This window comes from Salvelinus fontinalis, unplaced genomic scaffold (assembly GCF_029448725.1).
Source record: "Salvelinus fontinalis isolate EN_2023a unplaced genomic scaffold, ASM2944872v1 scaffold_0245, whole genome shotgun sequence".
NCBI lineage: Eukaryota > Metazoa > Chordata > Actinopteri > Salmoniformes > Salmonidae > Salvelinus > Salvelinus fontinalis.
The window spans coordinates 176,548-201,408 of NW_026600454.1; the positions used below are offsets into that span (position 1 = coordinate 176,548).

At 42.1% G+C, this 24,861-nt stretch overlaps 1 protein-coding gene across 2 annotated transcripts in view; it reads left to right on the top strand.

Moving 5' to 3' along the window:
• LOC129844874 (zinc finger protein 271-like) overlaps positions 1–24,861 on the top strand; it is a 53,077-nt gene that overhangs the window by 1,083 nt on the left and 27,133 nt on the right. The gene's annotated exons all lie outside the window — the stretch shown is intronic.

Sequence of the window (24,861 nt, forward strand, 5' to 3'; positions counted from 1 at the left end):
AGCCAATAACACAATAAGCAAGTCAATGACAGTAGAAAAAAAGAAAGTCTATATATAGTGTGTGCAAAAGGCATGAGGAGGTAGGCAATAAATAGGCCATAGTAGCGAAGAATTACAATTTAGAAGATTAACACTGGAGTGATAAATGAGCAGATGATGATGTGCAAGTAGAGATACTGGTGTGCAAAAGAGCAGAAAAGTAAATAAAAACAGTTTGGGGATGAGGTAGGTAGATTGGGTGGGCTATTTACAGATGGACTATGTACAGCTGCAGCGATCGGTTAGCTCCTCAGATAGCTGATGTTTAAAGTTGGTAAGGGAAATATAAGTCTCCAGCTTCAGCGATTTTTGAAATTCTTCCCAGTCGTTGGCAGCAGACGACTGGAAGGATGTATGGTGGTAAAGGGGAAATCTGCAATTGCTACATCCATATTTTGACTTTTAAACTATTTATTTCTAGCCATTGATTCTTGAAGAATATAACACATGCCTCATGAGCTTAGTTCATCTGTTGTACCCCATCAGAACCCCTAATAAGATTGTTTGTACTCCAATGTATAGAAACAATGTAAATCAACACTGTATCGCCTCAACATGGTTAAAACTATAATGTTGATATCATGGATGGTCAGTCCTTTCATCCATAGGTCTGTCTATGAATTTGAAAGTAGTTACATTTCTCCACCCCCATCCATCATCTTATTAGCAAAACAGTGGTGGAATTACAGCTTTGTTATTGGTTGATTGATTATTGTGTGGCTTTTTTAAAGGGACAACCTAGTATTTAAACAGCAACAAAATGGCTGCCCAGAGACTTGGTTTGGTAAACAGCTGAGGGATGGGGGCTGGAGAAATGTAACCACTCTCAAATTAATAGAGAAAGCTATTGTATCAACCGTAATCCAACACCTAGCGACCTCGTCAAGAAGTTAAGACATCTTGGCATAACAGTTATAAGGTGTTGGCTTGACAGTCGCTGGACCCAGGTTTGAGTTCAGTTCAGGGATACCCCCTGAATTCACTACACTATGAATACAAGGACTGCCCATGCATGATGTCATAATGATAGTGTAACCAGGTTTCTAGGATATATAGTATATTCTAGAATTCATCCATGATGTCATAATGATAGTTTAACCAGGTTTCTAGGATATATAGTATATTCTAGAATTCATCCATGACGTCATAATAATAGTTTAACCAGATTTCTAGGATATATAGTATATTCTAGAATTCATCCATGATGTCATAATTATAGTTTAACCAGGTTTCTAGGATATATAGTATATTCTAGAATTCATCCATGATGTCATAATGATAGTTTAACCAGGTTTCTAGGATATATAGTATATTCTAGAATTCATCCGTGATGTCATAATGAACAGACTGTCTGTCTGTTTGTCAGGGAGAAGAGACTCACCTTGTCACCTAGTGAGATCACTCTGTTATAACACACTGTCTGTCTGTCTGTCAGGGAGAAGAGACTCACCTTGTCACCTAGTGAGATCACTCTGTTATAACACACTGTCTGTCTGTCTGTCTGTCTGTCTGTCTGTCTGTCTGTCTGTCTGTCTGGGAGAAGAGACTCACCCTGCCACCTAGTGAGATCACTCTGTTATAACACACTGTCTGTCTGTCTGTCTGGGAGAAGAGACTCAGCTTGTCACCTAGTGAGATCACTCTGTTATAACACACTGTCTGTTTGTCTGTCTGTCTGTCTGTCTGTCTGTCTGGGAGAAGAGACTCACCTTGCCACGTAGTGAGATCACTCTGTTATAACACACTGTCTGTCTGTCTGTCAGGGAGAAGAGACTCACCCTGCCACCTAGTGAGATCACTCTGTTATAACACACTGTCTGTCTGTCTGTCAGGGAGAAGAGACTCACCTTGTCACCTAGTGAGATCACTCTGTTATAACACACTGTCTGTCTGTCTGTCAGGGGGAAGAGACTCACCTTGTCACCCAGTGAGATCACTCTGTTATAACACACTGTCTGTCTGTCTGTCTGTCTGTCTGTCTGTCTGTCTGTCAGGGAGAAGAGACTCACCCTGCCACCTAGTGATATCACTCTGTTATAACACACTGTCTGTCTGTCTGTCTGTCTGTCTGTCTGTCTGTCTGTCTGTCTGTCTGTCTGTCTGGGAGAAGAGACTCACCTTGTCACCTAGTGAGTTCACTCTGTTATAACACACTGTCTGTCCCTGGTCTAAAGTAGAGGATTATATAGGGAATAGGGCCCTGGTCTAAAGTAGAGTATTATATATGGAATAGGGCCCTGGTCTAAAGTAGAGGATTATATAGGGAATAGGGCCCTGGTCTACAGTAGATGATTATATAGGGAATAGGGCCCTGGCCTAAAGTAGAGTATTATATATGGAATAGGGCCCTGTTCTACAGTAGAGTATTATATAGGGAATAGGGCCCTGGTCTAAAGTAGAGGTTTATAAAGGGAATATGGCCCTGGTCTACAGTAGAGTATTATATAGGGAATAGGGATAAGGCCCTGGTCTAAAGTAGAGTATTATATAGGGAATAGGGCCCTGGTCTAAAGTAGAGTATTATATAGGGAATAGGGCCCTGGTCTACAGTAGAGGATTATATAGGGAATAGGGCCCTGGTCTAAAGTAGAGTATTATATAGGGAATATGGCCCTGGTCTAAAGTAGAGGATTATATAGGGAATAGGGCCCTGGTCTAAAGTAGAGTATTATATAGGGAATATGGCCCTGGTCTAGAGTAGAGTATTATATCGGGAATAGGGCCCTGGTCTAAATTAGAGTATTATATAGGGAAATGGCCCTGGTCTAAAGTAGAGGATTATATAGGGAATAGGGCCCTGGTCTAAAGTAGAGTATTTTATAGGGAATAGGGCCCTGGTCTAAAGTAGATTATTATATAGGGAATGGGGCCCTGGTCTAAAGTAGAGGATTATATAGGGAATAGGGCCCTGGTCTAAAGTAGAGGATTATATAGGGATAGGGCCCTGGTCTAAAGTAGAGGATTATATAGGGAATAGGGCCCTGGTGTACAGTAGAGTATAACATAGGGAATAGGGCCCTGGTCTAAAGTAGAGGATTATATAGGGAATAGGGCCCTGGTCTAAATTAGAGGATTAAATAGGGAAAATGGCCCTGGTCTAAAGTAGAGTATTATATAGGGAATATGGCCCTGGTCTACAGTAGAGTATTATATAGGGAATAGGGCTCTGGTCTAAAGTAGAGTATTATATAGGGAATAGGGCCCTGGTCTACAGTAGAGTGTAATATAGGGAATAGTGCCCTGGTCTAAAGTAGAGTATTATATAGGGAATAGGGCCCTGGTCTACAGTAGAGTATTATATAGGGAATGTGGCCCTGGTCTAAAGTAGAGGATTATAAAGGGAATAGGGCCCTGGTCTACAGTAGAGTATTATATAGGTAATAGGGCCCTGGTCTAAAGTAGAGTATTATATAGGGAATATGGCCCTGGTCTAAAGTAGAGGATTATATAGGGAATAGGGCTCTGGTCTAAAGTAGAGTATTATATAGGGAATAGGGCCCTGGTCTACAGTAGAGTATTATATAGGGAATAGGGCCCTGGTCTAAAGTAGAGGATTATAAAGGAAATACGGCCCTGGTCTACAGTAGAGTATTATATAGGGAATATGGCCCTGGTCTACAGTAGAGTATAACATAGGGAATATGGCCCTGGTCTAAAGTAGAGTATTATATAGGGAATAGGGCCCTGGTCTAAAGTAGAGTATTATATAGGGAATAGGGCCCTGGTCTACAGTAGAGTGTAATATAGGGAATAGTGCCCTGGTCTACAGTAGAGTATTATATAGGGAATAGGGCCCTGGTCTACAGTAGAGTATTATATAGGGAATTGGGCCCTGGTCTAAAGTAGAGTATTATATAGGGAATATGGCCCTGGTCTACAGTAGAGTATTATATAGGGAATATGGCCCTGGTCTAAAGTAGAGGATTATAAAGGGAATAGGGCCCTGGTCTACAGTAGAGTATTATATAGGGAATAGGGCCCTGGTCTAAAATAGAGTATTATATAGGGAATATGGCCCTGGTCTAAAGTAGAGTATTATATAGGGAATAGGGCCCTGGTCTAAAGTAGAGTATTATATAGGGAATAGGGCCCTGGTCTAAAGTAGAGGATTATAAAGGGAATAGGGCCCTGGTCTAAAGTAGAGTATTATATAGGGAATGGGACCTTGGTCTAAAGTAGAGGATTATATAGGGAATAGGGCCCTGGTCTAAAGTTGGGTATTATATATGGAATAGGGCCCTGGCCTAAAGTAGAGTATTATATAAGGAATTGGGCCCTGGTCTGTATTAGAGGATTATATAGGGAATAGGGCCCTGGTCTAAAGTAGAGTATTATATAGGGAATAGGGCCCTGGTCTACAGTAGAGTGTAATATAGGGAATTGTGCCCTGGTCTACAGTAGAGTATTATATAGGGAATTGGGCCCTGGTCTAAAGTAGAGTATTATATAGGGAATAGGGCCCTGGTCTAAAGTAGAGTATTATATAGGGAATGGGGCCTTGGTCTAAAGTAGAGGATTATATAGGGAATAGGGCCCTGGTCTAAAGTTGAGTATTATATATGGAATAGGTCCCTGGTCTAAAGTAGAGTGTTATATAGGGAATAGGGCCCTGGTCTAAAGTAGAGTATTATATAAGGAATTGGGCCCTGTTCTAAAGTAGAGGATTATATAGGGAATAGGGCTCTGGTCTAAAGTAGAGTATTATATAAGGAATTGGGCCCTTGTCTAAAGTAGAGTATTATATAGGGAATAGGGCCCTGGTGTACAGTAGAGTATAACATAGGGAATATGGCCCTGGTCTAAAGTAGAGTATTATATAGGGAATAGGGCCCTGGTCTAAATTAGAGGATTATATAGGGAATGTGGTCCTGGTCTAAAGTAGAGTATTATATAGGGAATATGGCCCTGGTCTACAGTAGAGTATTATATAGGGAATAGGGCTCTGGTCTACAGTAGAGTGTAATATAGGGAATAGTGCCCTGGTCTAAAGTAGAGTATTATATAGGGAATAGGGCCCTGGTCTAAAGTAGAGTATTGTATAAGGAATTGGGCCCTGGTCTAAAGTACAGGATTATATAGGGAATAGGGCTCTGGTCTAAAGTAGAGTATTATATAAGGAATAGGTCCCTGGTCTAAAGTAGAGTGTTATATAGGGAATAGGGCCCTGGTCTAAAGTAGAGTATTATATAAGGAATTGGGCCCTGGTCTAAAGTAGAGGATTATATTGGGAATAGGGCTCTGGTCTAAAGTAGAGTATTATATAAGGAATTGGGCCCTTGTCTAAAGTAGAGTATTATATAGGGAATAGGGCCCTGGTGTACAGTAGAGTATAACATAGGGAATATGGCCCTGGTCTAAAGTAGAGTATTATATAGGGAATAGGGCCCTGGTCTAAATTAGAGGATTATATAGGGAATGTGGCCCTGGTCTAAAGTAGAGTATTATATAGGGAATATGGCCCTGGTCTACAGTAGAGTATTATATAGGGAATAGGGCTCTGGTCTACAGTAGAGTGTAATATAGGGAATAGTGCCCTGGTCTAAAGTAGAGTATTATATAGGGAATAGGGCCCTGGTCTAAAGTAGAGTATTGTATAAGGAATTGGGCCCTGGTCTAAAGTACAGGATTATATAGGGAATAGGGCTCTGGTCTAAAGTAGAGTATTATATAAGGAATTGGGCCCTGGTCTAAAGTAGAGTATTGTATAGGGAATAGGGCCCTGGTCTAAAGTAGAGTATTATATAGGGAATAGGGCCCTGGTGTAAATTAGAGGATTATATAGGGAATAGGGTCCTGGTCTAAAGTAGAGGATTATATAGGGAATAGGGCCCTGGTGTACAGTAGAGTATAACATAGGGAATATGGCCCTGGTTTAAAGTAGAGTATTATATAGGGAATAGGGCCCTGGTCTAAATTAGAGGATTAAATAGGGAATATGGCCCTGGTCTAAAGTAGAGTATTATATAGGGAATAGTTCCCTGGTCTAAAGTAGAGTATTATATAGGGAATGGGGCCCTGGTCTAAAGTAGAGTATTATATAGGGAATAGGGCCCTGGTCTAAAGTAGAGTATTATATAGGGAATGGGGCCCTGGTCTAAAGTAGAGGCTTATATAGGGAATAGGGCCCTGGTCTAAAGTAGAGTATTATATAGGGAATAGGGCCCTGGTCTAAAGTAGAGGATTATAAAGGGAATACGGCCCTGGTCTACAGTAGAGTATTATATAGGGAATAGGGCTCTGGTCTAAAGTAGAGTATTATATAGGGAATAGGGCCCTGGTCTAAAGAAGAGGATTATATAGGGAATAGGGCCCTGGTCTAAAGTAGAGGATTATATAGGGAATAGGGCCCTGGTCTAAAGTAGAGTATTATATAGGGAATAGGGCCCTGGTCTAAAGAAGAGGATTATATAGGGAATAGGGCCCTGGTCTAAAGAAGAGGATTATATAGGGAATATGGCCCTGGTCACATACACATTGTTAGCAGATGTTAATGGTCACATTCACATGGTTAGCGGATGTTATTGGTCACATACACATGGTTAGCAGATGTTATTGGTCACATACACATGGTTAGCAGATGTTAATGGTCACATACACATGGTTAGCAGATGTTAATGGTCACATACACATGGTTAGCGGATGTTAATGGTCACATCACATGGTTAACGGATGTTAATGTTTACATACACATGGTTAACGGATGTTAATGTGTACATACACATGGTTAGCGGATGTTAATGGTCACATACACATGGTTAGCGGATGTTAACGGTCACATACACATGGTTAGCGGATGTTAACGGTCACATACACATGGTTAGCGGATGTTAACGGTCACATACACATGGTTAGCGGATGTTTATGGTCACATACACATGGTTAGCGGATGTTAACGGTCACATACACATGGTTAGCGGATGTTAACGGTCACATACACATGGTTAGCGGATGTTAACGGTCACATACACATGGTTAGCGGATGTTAACGGTCACATACACATGGTTAGCGGATGTTAACGGTCACATACACATGGTTAGCGGTTGTTAACGGTCACATGCACATGGTTAGCGGATGTTAACGGTCACATGCACATGGTTAGCGGATGTTAATGGTCACATGCACATGGTTAGCGGATGTTAATGGTCACATACACATGGTTAGCGGATGTTAACGGTCACATACACATGGTTAGCGGATGTTTATGGTCACATACACATGGTTAGCGGATGTTAACGGTCACATACACATGGTTAGCGGATGTTAACGGTCACATACACATGGTTAGCGGATGTTAACGGTCACATACACATGGTTAGCGGATGTTAACGGTCACATACACATGGTTAGCGGATGTTAACGGTCACATACACATGGTTAGCGGTTGTTAACGGTCACATGCACATGGTTAGCGGATGTTAACGGTCACATGCACATGGTTAGCGGATGTTAATGGTCACATGCACATGGTTAGCGGATGTTAATGGTCACATACACATGGTTAGCGGATGTTAATGGTCACATACACATGGTTAGCGGATGTTAATGGTCACATACACATGGTTAGCGGATGTTAATGGTCACATACACATGGTTAGGGAATGTTAACGGTCACATACACATGGTTAGCGGATGTTAATGGTCACATACACATGGTTAGCGGATGTTAATGGTCACATACACAAGGTTAGCAGATGTTAATGGTCACATGCGGATGTTAATGGTCACATACACATGGTTAGCGGATGTTAATGGTCACATACACATGGTTAGCAGATGTTAATGGTCACATACACATGGTTAGCGGATGTTAATGGTCACATACACATGGTTAGCGGATGTTAATGGTCACATACACATGGTTAGCGGATGTTACTGGTCACATACACATGGTTAGCGGATGTTAATGGTCACATACACATGGTTAGAGGTTTTTATTGGTCAAATACACATGGTTAGCGGATGTTAATGGTCACATACACATGGTTAACGGATGTTAATGTTTACATACACATGGTTAGCGGATGTTAAAGGTCACATACACATGGTTAGCGGATGTTAAAGGTCACATACACATGGTTAGCGGATGTTAATGGTCACATACACATGGTTAGCGGATGTTAATGGTCACATACACATGGTTAGCGGATGTTAATGGTCACATACACATGGTTAGCGGATGTTAATGGTCACATACACATGGTTAGCGGATGTTAATGGTCACATACACATGGTTAGCGGATGTTAATGGTCACATGCACATGGTTAGCGGATGTTAATGGTCACATACACATGGTTAGCGGATGTTAACGGTCACATACACATGGTTAGCGGATGTTAACGGTCACATACACATGGTTAGCGGATGTTTACGGTCACATACACATGGTTAGCGGATGTTAACGGTCACATGCACATGGCTAGCGGATGTTAACGGTCACATGCACATGGTTAGCGGATGTTAATGTTTACATACACATGGTTAGCGGATGTTAATGGTCACATACACATGGTTAGCGGATGTTAATGGTCACATACACATGGTTAGCAGATGTTAATGGTCACATACACATGGTTAGCGGATGTTAACGGTCACATACACATGGTTAGCGGATGTTAACGTTCACATACACATGGTTAGCGGATGTTAACGGTCACATGCACATGGCTAGCGGATGTTAACGGTCACATACACATGGTTAGCGGATGTTAATGTTTACATACACATGGTTAGCGGATGTTAACGGTCACATACACATGGTTAGGGAATGTTAATGGTCACATACACATGGTTAGCGGATGTTAATGGTCACATACACATGGTTAGCGGTTGTTAACGGTCACATACACATGGTTAGCGGATGTTAATGGTCACATACACATGGTTAGCGGATGTTTATGGTCACATACACAAGGTTAGCAGATGTTAATGGTCACATGCGGATGTTAATGGTCACATACACACGGTTAGCAGATGTTAATGGTCACATACACTTGGTTAGCAGATGTTATTGGTCACATGTACATGTTAGCAGATGTTATTGGTCACATACACATGGTTAGCAGATGTTAATGGTCACATACACATGGTTAGCAGATGTTAATGGTCACATACACATGGTTAGCGGATGTTAATGGTCACATACACATGTTTAGTTGATGTTAATGGTCACATACACATGGTTAACGGATGTTAATGTTTACATACACATGGTTAGCGGATGTTAATGGTCACATACACATGGTTAGCGGATGTTAACGGTCACATACACATGGTTAGCGGATGTTAACGGTCACATACACATGGTTAGCGGATGTTAACGGTCACATACACATGGTTAGCGGATGTTAATGGTCACATACACATGGTTAGCTGATGTTAACGGTCACATACACATGGTTAGCCGATGTTAACGGTCACATACACATGGTTAGCGGATGTTAACGGTCACATACACATGGTTAGCGGATGTTAACGGTCACATACACATGGTTAGCGGATGTTAACGGTCACATACACATGGTTAGCGGATGTTAACGGTCACATACACATGGTTAGCGGATGTTAATGGTCACATACACATGGTTAGCGGATGTTAATGGTCACATACACATGGTTAGCGGATGTTAATGGTCACATACACATGGTTAGCGGATGTTAACGGTCACATACACATGGTTAGCGGATGTTAATGGTCACATACACATGGTTAGCGGATGTTAACGGTCACATACACATGGTTAGCGGATGTTAATGGTCACATGCACATGGTTAGCGGATGTTAATGGTCACATACACATGGTTAGCGGATGTTAACGGTCACATACACATGGTTAGCGGATGTTAACGGTCACATACACATGGTTAGCGGATGTTTACGGTCACATACACATGGTTAGCGGATGTTAACGGTCACATGCACATGGCTAGCGGATGTTAACGGTCACATGCACATGGTTAGCGGATGTTAATGTTTACATACACATGGTTAGCGGATGTTAATGGTCACATACACATGGTTAGCGGATGTTAATGGTCACATACACATGGTTAGCAGATGTTAATGGTCACATACACATGGTTAGCGGATGTTAACGGTCACATACACATGGTTAGCGGATGTTAACGTTCACATACACATGGTTAGCGGATGTTAACGGTCACATGCACATGGCTAGCGGATGTTAACGGTCACATACACATGGTTAGCGGATGTTAATGTTTACATACACATGGTTAGCGGATGTTAACGGTCACATACACATGGTTAGGGAATGTTAATGGTCACATACACATGGTTAGCGGATGTTAATGGTCACATACACATGGTTAGCGGTTGTTAACGGTCACATACACATGGTTAGCGGATGTTAATGGTCACATACACATGGTTAGCGGATGTTTATGGTCACATACACAAGGTTAGCAGATGTTAATGGTCACATGCGGATGTTAATGGTCACATACACACGGTTAGCAGATGTTAATGGTCACATACACTTGGTTAGCAGATGTTATTGGTCACATGTACATGTTAGCAGATGTTATTGGTCACATACACATGGTTAGCAGATGTTAATGGTCACATACACATGGTTAGCAGATGTTAATGGTCACATACACATGGTTAGCGGATGTTAATGGTCACATACACATGTTTAGTTGATGTTAATGGTCACATACACATGGTTAACGGATGTTAATGTTTACATACACATGGTTAGCGGATGTTAATGGTCACATACACATGGTTAGCGGATGTTAACGGTCACATACACATGGTTAGCGGATGTTAACGGTCACATACACATGGTTAGCGGATGTTAACGGTCACATACACATGGTTAGCGGATGTTAATGGTCACATACACATGGTTAGCTGATGTTAACGGTCACATACACATGGTTAGCCGATGTTAACGGTCACATACACATGGTTAGCGGATGTTAACGGTCACATACACATGGTTAGCGGATGTTAACGGTCACATACACATGGTTAGCGGATGTTAACGGTCACATACACATGGTTAGCGGATGTTAACGGTCACATACACATGGTTAGCGGATGTTAACGGTCACATACACATGGTTAGCGGTTGTTAACGGTCACATACACATGGTTAGCGGATGTTAACGGTCACATGCACATGGTTAGCGGATGTTAACGGTCACATACACATGGTTAGGGAATGTTAACGGTCACATACACATGGTTAGCGGATGTTAGCGGTCACATACACATGGTTAGCGGATGTTAATGGTCACATACACATGGTTAGCGGATGTTAATGGTCACATACACAAGGTTAGCAGATGTTAATGGTCACATGCGGATGTTAATGGTCACATACACATGGTTAGCGGATGTTAATGGTCACATACACATGGTTAGGGAATGTTAACGGTCACATACACATGGTTAGCGGATGTTAATGGTCACATACACATGGTTAGCGGATGTTAATGGTCACATACACAAGGTTAGCAGATGTTAATGGTCACATGCGGATGTTAATGGTCACATACACATGGTTAGCGGATGTTAATGGTCACATACACATGGTTAGCAGATGTTAATGGTCACATACACATGGTTAGCGGATGTTAATGGTCACATACACATGGTTAGCGGATGTTAATGGTCACATACACATGGTTAGCGGATGTTACTGGTCACATACACATGGTTAGCGGATGTTAATGGTCACATACACATGGTTAGCGGTTTTTATTGGTCAAATACACATGGTTAGCGGATGTTAATGGTCACATACACATGGTTAACGGATGTTATTGTTTACATACACATGGTTAGCGGATGTTAAAGGTCACATACACATGGTTAGCGGATGTTAAAGGTCACATACACATGGTTAGCGGATGTTAATGGTCACATACACATGGTTAGCGGATTTTAATGGTCACATACACATGGTTAGCGGATGTTAATGGTCACATACACATGGTTAGCGGATGTTAATGGTCACATACACATGGTTAGCGGATGTTAATGGTCACATACACATGGTTAGCGGATGTTAATGGTCACATGCACATGGTTAGCGGATGTTAATGGTCACATGCACATGGTTAGCGGATGTTAACGGTCACATACACATGGTTAGCGGATGTTAACGGTCACATACACATGGTTAGCGGATGTTAACGGTCACATACACATGGTTAGCGGATGTTTACGGTCACATACACATGGTTAGCGGATGTTAACGGTCACATGCACATGGCTAGCGGATGTTAACGGTCACATGCACATGGTTAGCGGATGTTAATGTTTACATACACATGGTTAGCGGATGTTAATGGTCACATACACATGGTTAGCGGATGTTAATGGTCACATACACATGGTTAGCGGATGTTAACGGTCACAAACACATGGTTAGCGGATGTTAACGGTCACATACACATGGTTAGCGGATGTTAACGGTCACATGCACATGGCTAGCGGATGTTAACGGTCACATACACATGGTTAGCGGATGTTAATGTTTACATACACATGGTTAGCGGATGTTAATGGTCACATACACATGGTTAGCGGATGTTAATGTTCACATACACACGGTTAGCGGATGTTAACGGTCACATACACATGGTTAGCGGATGTTAACGGTCACATACACATGGTTAGCGGATGTTAATGTTCACATACACACGGTTAGCGGATGTTAACGGTCACATACACATGGTTAGCGGATGTTAATGTTTACATACACATGGTTAGCGGATGTTAATGGTCACATACACATGGTTAGCAGATGTTAATGGTCACATACACATGGTTAGCGGATGTTAACGGTCACATACACATGGTTAGCGGATGTTAACGGTCACATACACATGGTTAGCGGATGTTAATGGTCACATACACATGGTTAGCGGATGTTAATGTTCACATACACACGGTTAGCGGATGTTAACGGTCACATACACATGGTTAGCGGATGTTAACGGTCACATACACATGGTTAGCGGATGTTAACGGTCACATACACATGGTTAGCGGATGTTAATGGTCACATACACATGGTTAGCGGTTGTTAACGGTCACATACACATGGTTAGCGGATGTTAACGGTCACATGCACATGGTTAGCTGATGTTAACGGTCACATACACATGGTTAGGTAATGTTAACGGTCACATACACATGGTTAGCGGATGTTAATGGTCACATACACATGGTTAGCGGTTGTTAACGGTCACATACACATGGTTAGCGGATGTTAATGGTCACATACACATGGTTAGCGGATGTTTATGGTCACATACACAAGGTTAGCAGATGTTAATGGTCACATGCGGATGTTAATGGTCACATACACACGGTTAGCAGATGTTAATGGTCACATACACTTGGTTAGCAGATGTTATTGGTCACATGTACATGTTAGCAGATGTTATTGGTCACATACACATGGTTAGCAGATGTTAATGGTCACATACACATGGTTAGCAGATGTTAATGGTCACATACACATGGTTAGCGGATGTTAATGGTCACATACACATGTTTAGTTGATGTTAATGGTCACATACACATGGTTAACGGATGTTAATGTTTACATACACATGGTTAGCGGATGTTAATGGTCACATACACATGGTTAGCGGATGTTAACGGTCACATACACATGGTTAGCGGATGTTAACGGTCACATACACATGGTTAGCGGATGTTAACGGTCACATACACATGGTTAGCGGATGTTAACGGTCACATACACATGGTTAGCGGATGTTAACGGTCACATACACATGGTTAGCGGATGTTAACGGTCACATACACATGGTTAGCGGATGTTAACGGTCACATACACATGGTTAGCGGATGTTAACGGTCACATACACATGGTTAGCGGATGTTAACGGTCACATACACATGGTTAGCGGTTGTTAACGGTCACATACACATGGTTAGCGGATGTTAACGGTCACATGCACATGGTTAGCGGATGTTAACGGTCACATACACATGGTTAAGGAATGTTAACGGTCACATACACATGGTTAGCGGATGTTAATGGTCACATACACATGGTTAGCGGATGTTAATGGTCACATACACAAGGTTAGCAGATGTTAATGGTCACATGCGGATGTTAATGGTCACATACACATGGTTAGCGGATGTTAATGGTCACATACACATGGTTAGGGAATGTTAACGGTCACATACACATGGTTAGCGGATGTTAATGGTCACATACACATGGTTAGCGGATGTTAATGGTCACATACACAAGGTTAGCAGATGTTAATGGTCACATGCGGATGTTAATGGTCACATACACATGGTTAGCGGATGTTAATGGTCACATACACATGGTTAGCAGATGTTAATGGTCACATACACATGGTTAGCGGATGTTAATGGTCACATACACATGGTTAGCGGATGTTAATGGTCACATACACATGGTTAGCGGATGTTACTGGTCACATACACATGGTTAGCGGATGTTAATGGTCACATACACATGGTTAGCGGTTTTTATTGGTCAAATACACATGGTTAGCGGATGTTAATGGTCACATACACATGGTTAACGGATGTTAATGTTTACATACACATGGTTAGCGGATGTTAAAGGTCACATACACATGGTTAGCGGATGTTAAAGGTCACATACACATGGTTAGCGGATGTTAATGGTCACATACACATGGTTAGCGGATTTTAATGGTCACATACACATGGTTAGCGGATGTTAATGGTCACATACACATGGTTAGCGGATGTTAATGGTCACATACACATGGTTAGCGGATGTTAATGGTCACATACACATGGTTAGCGGATGTTAATGGTCACATGCACATGGTTAGCGGATGTTAACGGTCACATACACATGGTTAGCGGATGTTAACGGTCACATACACATGGTTAGCGGATGTTAACGGTCACATACACATGGTTAGCGGATGTTTACGGTCACATACACATGGTTAGCGGATGTTAACGGTCACATGCACATGGCTAGCGGATGTTAACGGTCACATGCACATGGTTAGCGGATGTTAATGGTCACATACACATGGTTAGCGGATGTTAATGGTCACATACACATGGTTAGCGGATGTTAACGGTCACATACACATGGTTAGCGGATGTTAACGGTCACATACACATGGTTAGCGGATGTTAACGGTCACATACACATGGTTAGCGGATGTTAACGGTCACATGCACATGGCTAGCGGATGTTAACGGTCACATACACATGGTTAGCGGATGTTAATGTTTACATACACATGGTTAGCGGATGTTAATGGTCACATACACACGGTTAGCGGATGTTAACGTTCACATACACACGGTTAGCGGATGTTAACGGTCACATACACATGGTTAGCGGATGTTAACGGTCACATACACATGGTTAGCGGATGTTAACGGTCACATACACATGGTTAGCAGATGTTAATGGTCACATACACATGGTTAGCGGATGTTAATGGTCACATACACATGGTTAGCGGATGTTAATGGTCACATACACATGGTTAGCGGATGTTACTGGTCACATACACATGGTTAGCGGATGTTAATGGTCACATACACATGGTTAGCGGTTTTTATTGGTCAAATACACATGGTTAGCGGATGTTAATGGTCACATACACATGGTTAACGGATGTTAATGTTTACATACACATGGTTAGCGGATGTTAAAGGTCACATACACATGGTTAGCGGATGTTAAAGGTCACATACACATGGTTAGCGGATGTTAAAGGTCACATACACATGGTTAGCGGATGTTAATGGTCACATACACATGGTTAGCGGATTTTAATGGTCACATACACATGGTTAGCGGATGTTAATGGTCACATACACATGGTTAGCGGATGTTAATGGTCACATACACATGGTTAGCGGATGTTAATGGTCACATACACATGGTTAGCGGATGTTAATGGTCACATACACATGGTTAGCGGATGTTAACGGTCACATGCACATGGTTAGCGGATGTTAACGGTCACATACACATGGTTAGCGGATGTTTACGGTCACATACACATGGTTAGCGGATGTTTACGGTCACATACACATGGTTAGCGGATGTTAACGGTCACATGCACATGGCTAGCGGATGTTAATGGTCACATGCGGATGTTAATGGTCACATACACACGGTTAGCAGATGTTAATGGTCACATACACTTGGTTAGCAGATGTTATTGGTCACATGTACATGTTAGCAGATGTTAATGGTCACATACACATGGTTAGCAGATGTTAATGGTCACATACACATGGTTAGCGGATGTTAATGGTCACATACACATGGTTAGCGGATGTTAATGGTCACATACACATGGTTAGCGGATGTTAATGGTCACATACACATGGTTAGCGGTTGTTATTGGTCACATACACATGGTTAGCGGATGTTAACGGTCACATACACATGGTTAGCGGATGTTAATGGTCACATACACATGGTTAGCGGATGTTAATGGTCACATACACATGGTTAGCGGATGTTAACGGTCACATACACATGGTTAGCGGATGTTAACGGTCACATACACATGGTTAGCGGATGTTAACGGTCACATACACATGGTTAGCGGATGTTAACGGTCACATGCACATGGCTAGCGGATGTTAACGGTCACATACACATGGTTAGCGGTTGTTAACGGTCACATACACATGGTTAGCGGATGTTAACGGTCAAATGCACATGGTTAGCTGATGTTAACGGTCACATACACATGGTTAGGGAATGTTAACGGTCACATACACATGGTTAGCGGATGTTAATGGTCACATACACATGGTTAGCGGTTGTTAACGGTCACATACACATGGTTAGCGGATGTTAATGGTCACATACACATGGTTAGCGGATGTTTATGGTCACATACACATGGTTAGCGGATGTTAATGGTCACATACACATGGTTAGCGGATGTTTATGGTCACATACACAAGGTTAGCAGATGTTAATGGTCGCATGCGGATGTTAATGGTCACATACACACGGTTAGCAGATGTTAATGGTCACATACACTTGGTTAGCAGATGTTATTGGTCACATGTACATGTTAGCAGATGTTATTGGTCACATACACATGGTTAGCAGATGTTAATGGTCACATACACATGGTTAGCAGATGTTAATGGTCACATACACATGGTTAGCGGATGTTAATGGTCACATACACATGTTTAGTTGATGTTAATGGTCACATACACATGGTTAACGGATGTTAATGTTTACATACACATGGTTAGCGGATGTTAATGGTCACATACACATGGTTAGCGGATGTTAACGGTCACATACACATGGTTAGCGGATGTTAACGGTCACATACACATGGTTAGCGGATGTTAACGGTCACATACACATGGTTAGCGGATGTTAATGGTCACATACACATGGTTAGCTGATGTTAACGGTCACATACACATGGTTAGCGGATGTTAACGGTCACATACACATGGTTAGCGGATGTTAACGGTCACATACACATGGTTAGCGGATGTTAACGGTCACATACACATGGTTAGCGGATGTTAACGGTCACATACACATGGTTAGCGGATGTTAACGGTCACATACACATGGTTAGCGGATGTTAACGGTCACATACACATGGTTAGCGGTTGTTAACGGTCACATACACATGGTTAGCGGATGTTAACGGTCACATGCACATGGTTAGCGGATGTTAACAGTCACATACACATGGTTAGGGAATGTTAACGGTCACATACACATGGTTAGCGGATGTTAATGGTCACATACACATGGTTAGCGGATGTTAATGGTCACATACACAAGGTTAGCAGATGTTAATGGTCACATGCGGATGTTAATGGTCACATACACATGGTTAGCGGATGTTAATGGTCACATACACATGGTTAGGGAATGTTAACGGTCACATACACATGGTTAGCGGATGTTAATGGTCACATACACATGGTTAGCGGATGTTAATGGTCACATACACAAGGTTAGCAGATGTTAATGGTCACATGCGGATGTTAATGGTCACATACACATGGTTAGCGGATGTTAATGGTCACATACACATGGTTAGCGGATGTTAATGGTCACATACACATGGTTAGCGGATGTTAATGGTCACATACACATGGTTAGCGGATGTTAATGGTCACATACACATGGTTAACGGATGTTAATGTTTACATACACATGGTTAGCGGATGTTAAAGGTCACATACACATGGTTAGCGGATGTTAAAGGTCACATACACATGGTTAGCGGATGTTAAAGGTCACATACACATGGTTAGCGGATGTTAATGGTCACATACACATGGTTAGCGGATGTTAATGGTCACATACACATGGTTAGCGGATGTTAATGGTCACATACACATGGTTAGCGGATGTTAATGGTCACATACACATGGTTAGCGGATGTTAATGGTCACATGCACATGGTTAGCGGATGTTAATGGTCACATGCACATGGTTAGCGGATGTTAACGGTCACATACACATGGTTAGCGGATGTTAACGGTCACATACACATGGTTAGCGGATGTTTACGGTCACATACACATGGTTAGCGGATGTTAACGGTCACATGCACATGGCTAGCGGATGTTAACGGTCACATGCACATGGTTAGCGGATGTTAATGTTTACATACACATGGTTAGCGGATGTTAATGGTCACATACACATGGTTAGCGGATGTTAATGGTCACATACACATGGTTAGCGGATGTTAATGGTCACATACACATGGTTAGCGGATGTTAACGGTCACATACACATGGTTAGCGGATGTTAACGGTCACATACACATGGTTAGCGGATGTTAACGGTCACATGCACATGGCTAGCGGATGTTAACGGTCACATACACATGGTTAGCGGATGTTAACGTTTACATACACATGGTTAGCGGATGTTAATGGTCACATACACATGGCTAGCGGATGTTAATGTTCACATACACACGGTTAGCGGATGTTAACGGTCACATACACATGGTTAGCGGATGTTAACGGTCACATACACATGGTTAGCGGATGTTAACGGTCACATACACATGGTTAGCGGATGTTAATGGTCACATACACATGGTTAGCGGTTGTTAACGGTCACATACACATGGTTAGCGGATGTTAACGGTCACATGCACATGGTTAGCTGATGTTAACGGTCACATACACATGGTTAGGGAATGTTAACGGTCACATACACATGGTTAGCGGATGTTAATGGTCACATACACATGGTTAGCGGCTGTTAACGGTCACATACACATGGTTAGCGGCTGTTAACGGTCACATACACATGGTTAGCGGATGTTAATGGTCACATACACATGGTTAGCGGATGTTTATGGTCACATACACAAGGTTAGCAGATGTTAATGGTCACATGCGGATGTTAATGGTCACATACACACGGTTAGCAGATGTTAATGGTCACATACACTTGGTTAGCAGATGTTAACGGTCACATGCACATGGCTAGCGGATGTTAACGGTCACATACACATGGTTAGCGGGTGTTAATGTTTACATACACATGGTTAGCGGATGTTAATGGTCACATACACATGGTTAGCGGATGTTAATGGTCACATACACATGGTTAGCGGATGTTAATGGTCACATACACATGGTTAGCGGATGTTAATGGTCACATACACATGGTTAGCGGATGTTAATGGTCACATACACATGGTTAGCGGATGTTAACGGTCACATACACATGGTTAGCGGATGTTAATGGTCACATACACATGGTTAGCGGATGTTAATGGTCACATACACATGGTTAGCGGATGTTAACGGTCACATACACATGGTTAGCGGATGTTAATGTTTACATACACACGGTTAGCGGATGTTAATGTTCACATACACACGGTTAGCGGATGTTAACGGTCACATACACATGGTTAGCGGATGTTAACGGTCACATACACATGGTTAGCGGATGTTAACGGTCACATACACATGGTTAGCGGATGTTAATGGTCACATACACATGGTTAGCGGTTGTTAACGGTCACATACACATGGTTAGCGGATGTTAACGGTCACATGCACATGGTTAGCTGATGTTAACGGTCACATACACATGGTTAGAGAATGTTAACGGTCACATACACATGGTTAGCGGATGTTAATGGTCACATACACATGGTTAGCGGATGTTAATGGTCACATACACAAGGTTAGCAGATGTTAATGGTCACATGCGGATGTTAATGGTCACATACACACGGTTAGCAGATGTTAATGGTCACATACACTTGGTTAGCAGATGTTATTGGTCACATGTACATGTTAGCAGATGTTAATGGTCACATACACATGGTTAGCGGATGTTAATGGTCACATACACATGGTTAGCAGATGTTAATGGTCACATACACATGGTTAGCGGATGTTAATGGTCACATACACATGGTTAGCGGATGTTAATGGTCACATACACATGGTTAGCGGATGTTAATGGTCACATACACATGGTTAGCGGATGTTAATGGTCACATACACATGGTTAGCGGTTGTTATTGGTCACATACACATGGTTAGCGGATGTTAACGGTCACATACACATGGTTAGCGGATGTTAACGGTCACATGGTTAGCGGATGTTAACGGTCACATACACATGGTTAGCGGATGTTAACGGTCACATACACATGGTTAGCGGATGTTAACGGTCACATGCACATGGCTAGCGGATGTTAACGGTCACATGCACATGGCTAGCGGATGTTAACGGTCAAATACACATGGTTAGCGGATGTTAACGGTCACATACACATGGTTAGCGGATGTTAACGGTCACATACACATGGTTAGCGGATGTTTACGGTCACATACACATGGTTAGCGGATGTTAACGCTCACATGCACATGGTTAGCGGATGTTAATGTTTACATACACATTGTTAGCGGATGTTAATGGTCACATACACATGGTTAGCGGATGTTAACGGTCACATACACATGGTTAGCGGAAGTTAATGGTCACATACACACGGTTAGCGGATGTTAACGGTCACATACACATGGTTAGCGGATGTTAACGGTCACATACACATGGTTAGCGGATGTTAACGGTCACATACACATGGTTAGCGGATGTTAACGGTCACATGCACATGGCTAGCGGATGTTAACGGTCACATACACATGGTTAGCGGATGTTAATGTTTACATACACATGGTTAGCGGATGTTAATGGTCACATACACATGGCTAGCGGATGTTAATGTTCACATACACACGGTTAGCGGATGTTAACGGTCACATACACATGGTTAGCGGATGTTAACGGTCACATACACATGGTTAGCGGATGTTAACGGTCACATACACATGGTTAGCGGATGTTAATGGTCACATACACATGGTTAGCGGTTGTTAACGGTCACATACACATGGTTAGCGGATGTTAACGGTCACATGCAAATGGTTAGCTGATGTTAACGGTCACATACACATGGTTAGGGAATGTTAACCGTCACATACACATGGTTAGCGGATGTTAATGGTCACATACACATGGTAAGCGGTTGTTAACGGTCACATACACATGGTTAGCGGATGTTAATGGTCACATACACATGGTTAGCGGATGTTTATGGTCACATACACAAGGTTAGCAGATGTTAATGGTCACATGCGGATGTTAATGGTCACATACACACGGTTAGCAGATGTTAATGGTCACATACACTTGGTTAGCAGATGTTATCGGTCACATGTACATGTTAGCAGATGTTAATGGTCACATACACATGGTTAGCAGATGTTAATGGTCACATACACATGGTTAGCGGATGTTAATGGTCACATACACATGGTTAGCGGATGTTAATGGTCACATACACATGGTTAGCGGATGTTAATGGTCACATACACATGGTTAGCGGTTGTTATTGGTCACATACACATGGTTAGCGGATGTTAACGGTCACATACACATGGTTAGCGGATGTTAATGGTCACATACACATGGTTAGCGGATGTTAACGGTCACATACACATGGTTAGCGGATGTTAACGGTCACATACACATGGTTAGCGGATGTTAACGGTCACATGCACATGGTTAGCGGATGTTAACGGTCACATGCACATGGCTAGCGGATGTTAACGGTCACATGCACATGGCTAGCGGATGTTAACGGTCACATACACATGGTTAGCGGATGTTAATGTTTACATACACATGGTTAGCGGATGTTAATGGTCACATACACATGGTTAGCGGATGTTAATGGTCACATACACATGGTTAGCGGATGTTAATGGTCACATACACATGGTTAGCGGATGTTAATGGTCACATACACATGGTTAGCGGATGTTAATGGTCACATACACATGGTTAGCGGATGTTAACGGTCACATACACATGGTTAGCGGATGTTAACGGTCACATACACATGGTTAGCGGATGTTAATGGTCACATACACATGGTTAGCGGATGTTAACGGTCACATACACATGGTTAGCGGATGTTAATGTTTACATACACATGGTTAGCGGATGTTAATGTTCACATACACACGGTTAGCGGATGTTAACGGTCACATACACATGGTTAGCGGATGTTAACGGTCACATACACATGGTTAGCGGATGTTAATGGTCACATACACATGGTTAGCGGTTGTTAACGGTCACATACACATGGTTAGCGGATGTTAACGGTCACATGCACATGGTTAGCTGATGTTAACGGTCACATACACATGGTTAGCGGATGTTAATGGTCACATACACATGGTTAGCGGATGTTTATGGTCACATACACAAGGTTAGCAGATGTTAATGGTCACATGCACATGGCTAGCGGATGTTAACGGTCACATGCACATGGCTAGCGGATGTTAACGGTCACATACACATGGTTAGCGGATGTTAATGTTTACATACACATGGTTAGCGGATGTTAATGGTCACATACACATGGTTAGCGGATGTTAATGGTCACATACACATGGTTAGCGGATGTTAATGGTCACATACACATGGTTAGCGGATGTTAATGGTCACATACACATGGTTAGCGGATGTTAACGGTCACATACACATGGTTAGCGGATGTTAATGGTCACATACACATGGTTAGCGGATGTTAATGGTCACATACACATGGTTAGCGGATGTTAACGGTCACATACACATGGTTAGCGGATGTTAATGTTTACATACACATGGTTAGCGGATGTTAATGTTCACATACACACGGTTAGCGGATGTTAACGGTCACATACACATGGTTAGCGGATGTTAACGGTCACATACACATGGTTAGCGGATGTTAACGGTCACATACACATGGTTAGCGGATGTTAATGGTCACATACACATGGTTAGCGGTTGTTAACGGTCACATACACATGGTTAGCGGATGTTAACGGTCACATGCACATGGTTAGCTGATGTTAACGGTCACATACACATGGTTAGAGAATGTTAACGGTCACATACACATGGTTAGCGGATGTTAATGGTCACATACACATGGTTAGAGAATGTTAACGGTCACATACACATGGTTAGAGGATGTTAATGGTCACATACACATGGTTAGCGGATGTTAACGGTCACATACACATGGTTAGCGGATGTTAATGGTCACATACACATGGTTAGCGGATGTTAATGGTCACATACACATGGTTAGCGGATGTTAATGGTCACATACACATGGTTAGCGGATGTTACTGGTCACATACACATGGTTAGCGGATGTTAATGGTCACATACACATGGTTAGCGGATGTTAACGGTCACATACACATGGTTAGCGGTTGTTAACGGTCACATACACATGGTTAGCTGATGTTAACGGTCACATACACATGGTTAGCGGTTGTTAACGGTCACATACACATGGTTAGCGGATGTTAACGGTCACATACACATGGTTAGCGGTTGTTAACGGTCACATACACATGGTTAGCGGATGTTAACGGTCACATACACATGGTTAGCGGATGTTAACGGTCACATACACATGGTTAGCGGATGTTAATGGTCACATACACATGGCTAGCGGTTGTTAACTTCTACTTGCTACGCATCCCGGATCCGGGAGCACCCCCCACAGTAAAAAAGCTGACTAGCATAGCGTCACAAGTAAATACTAGCATCTAAATATCATTAAATCACAAGTCCAAGACACCAGATGAAAGATACAGATCTTGTGAATCCAGCCATCATTTCTGATTTTTAAAATGTTTTACAGGGAAGACACAATATGTAAATCTATTAGCTAACCACGATAGCAAAAGACACAACTTTTTTTTCCCACAATTTTTTTCCTGCATGGGTAGCTATCACAATTTCGACCAAATAAAGATATATATAGCCACTAACCAAGAAACAACTTCATAAGATGACAGTCTGATAACATATTTTTTGTATAGCATATGTTTTTTTAGAAAAATGTGCATATTTCAGGTATAAATCACAGTTCTACATTGCAGCTGCAATCTGAAATAGTGCCGAAGCTGCCAGAATAATTACAGAGACCAACGTCAAATTCCTAATTACTCATCTTAAAACATTTCTGAAAAATACACAGCGTACAGCAAATGAAAGCCCAACATCTTGTGAATCCAGCCAATATGTCAGATTTTTTAAGTGTTTTACAGCGAAAACACAATATAGCATTATATTAGCATACCACAATAGCCAGAAACACAAGCAATTTACCAGCAGCAAAGGTTGGCGATCGTAACAATCCAGCAAAAGATATATAATTTTTGACTAACCTTGATATACTTCATCAGATGACAGTCCTGTAACAT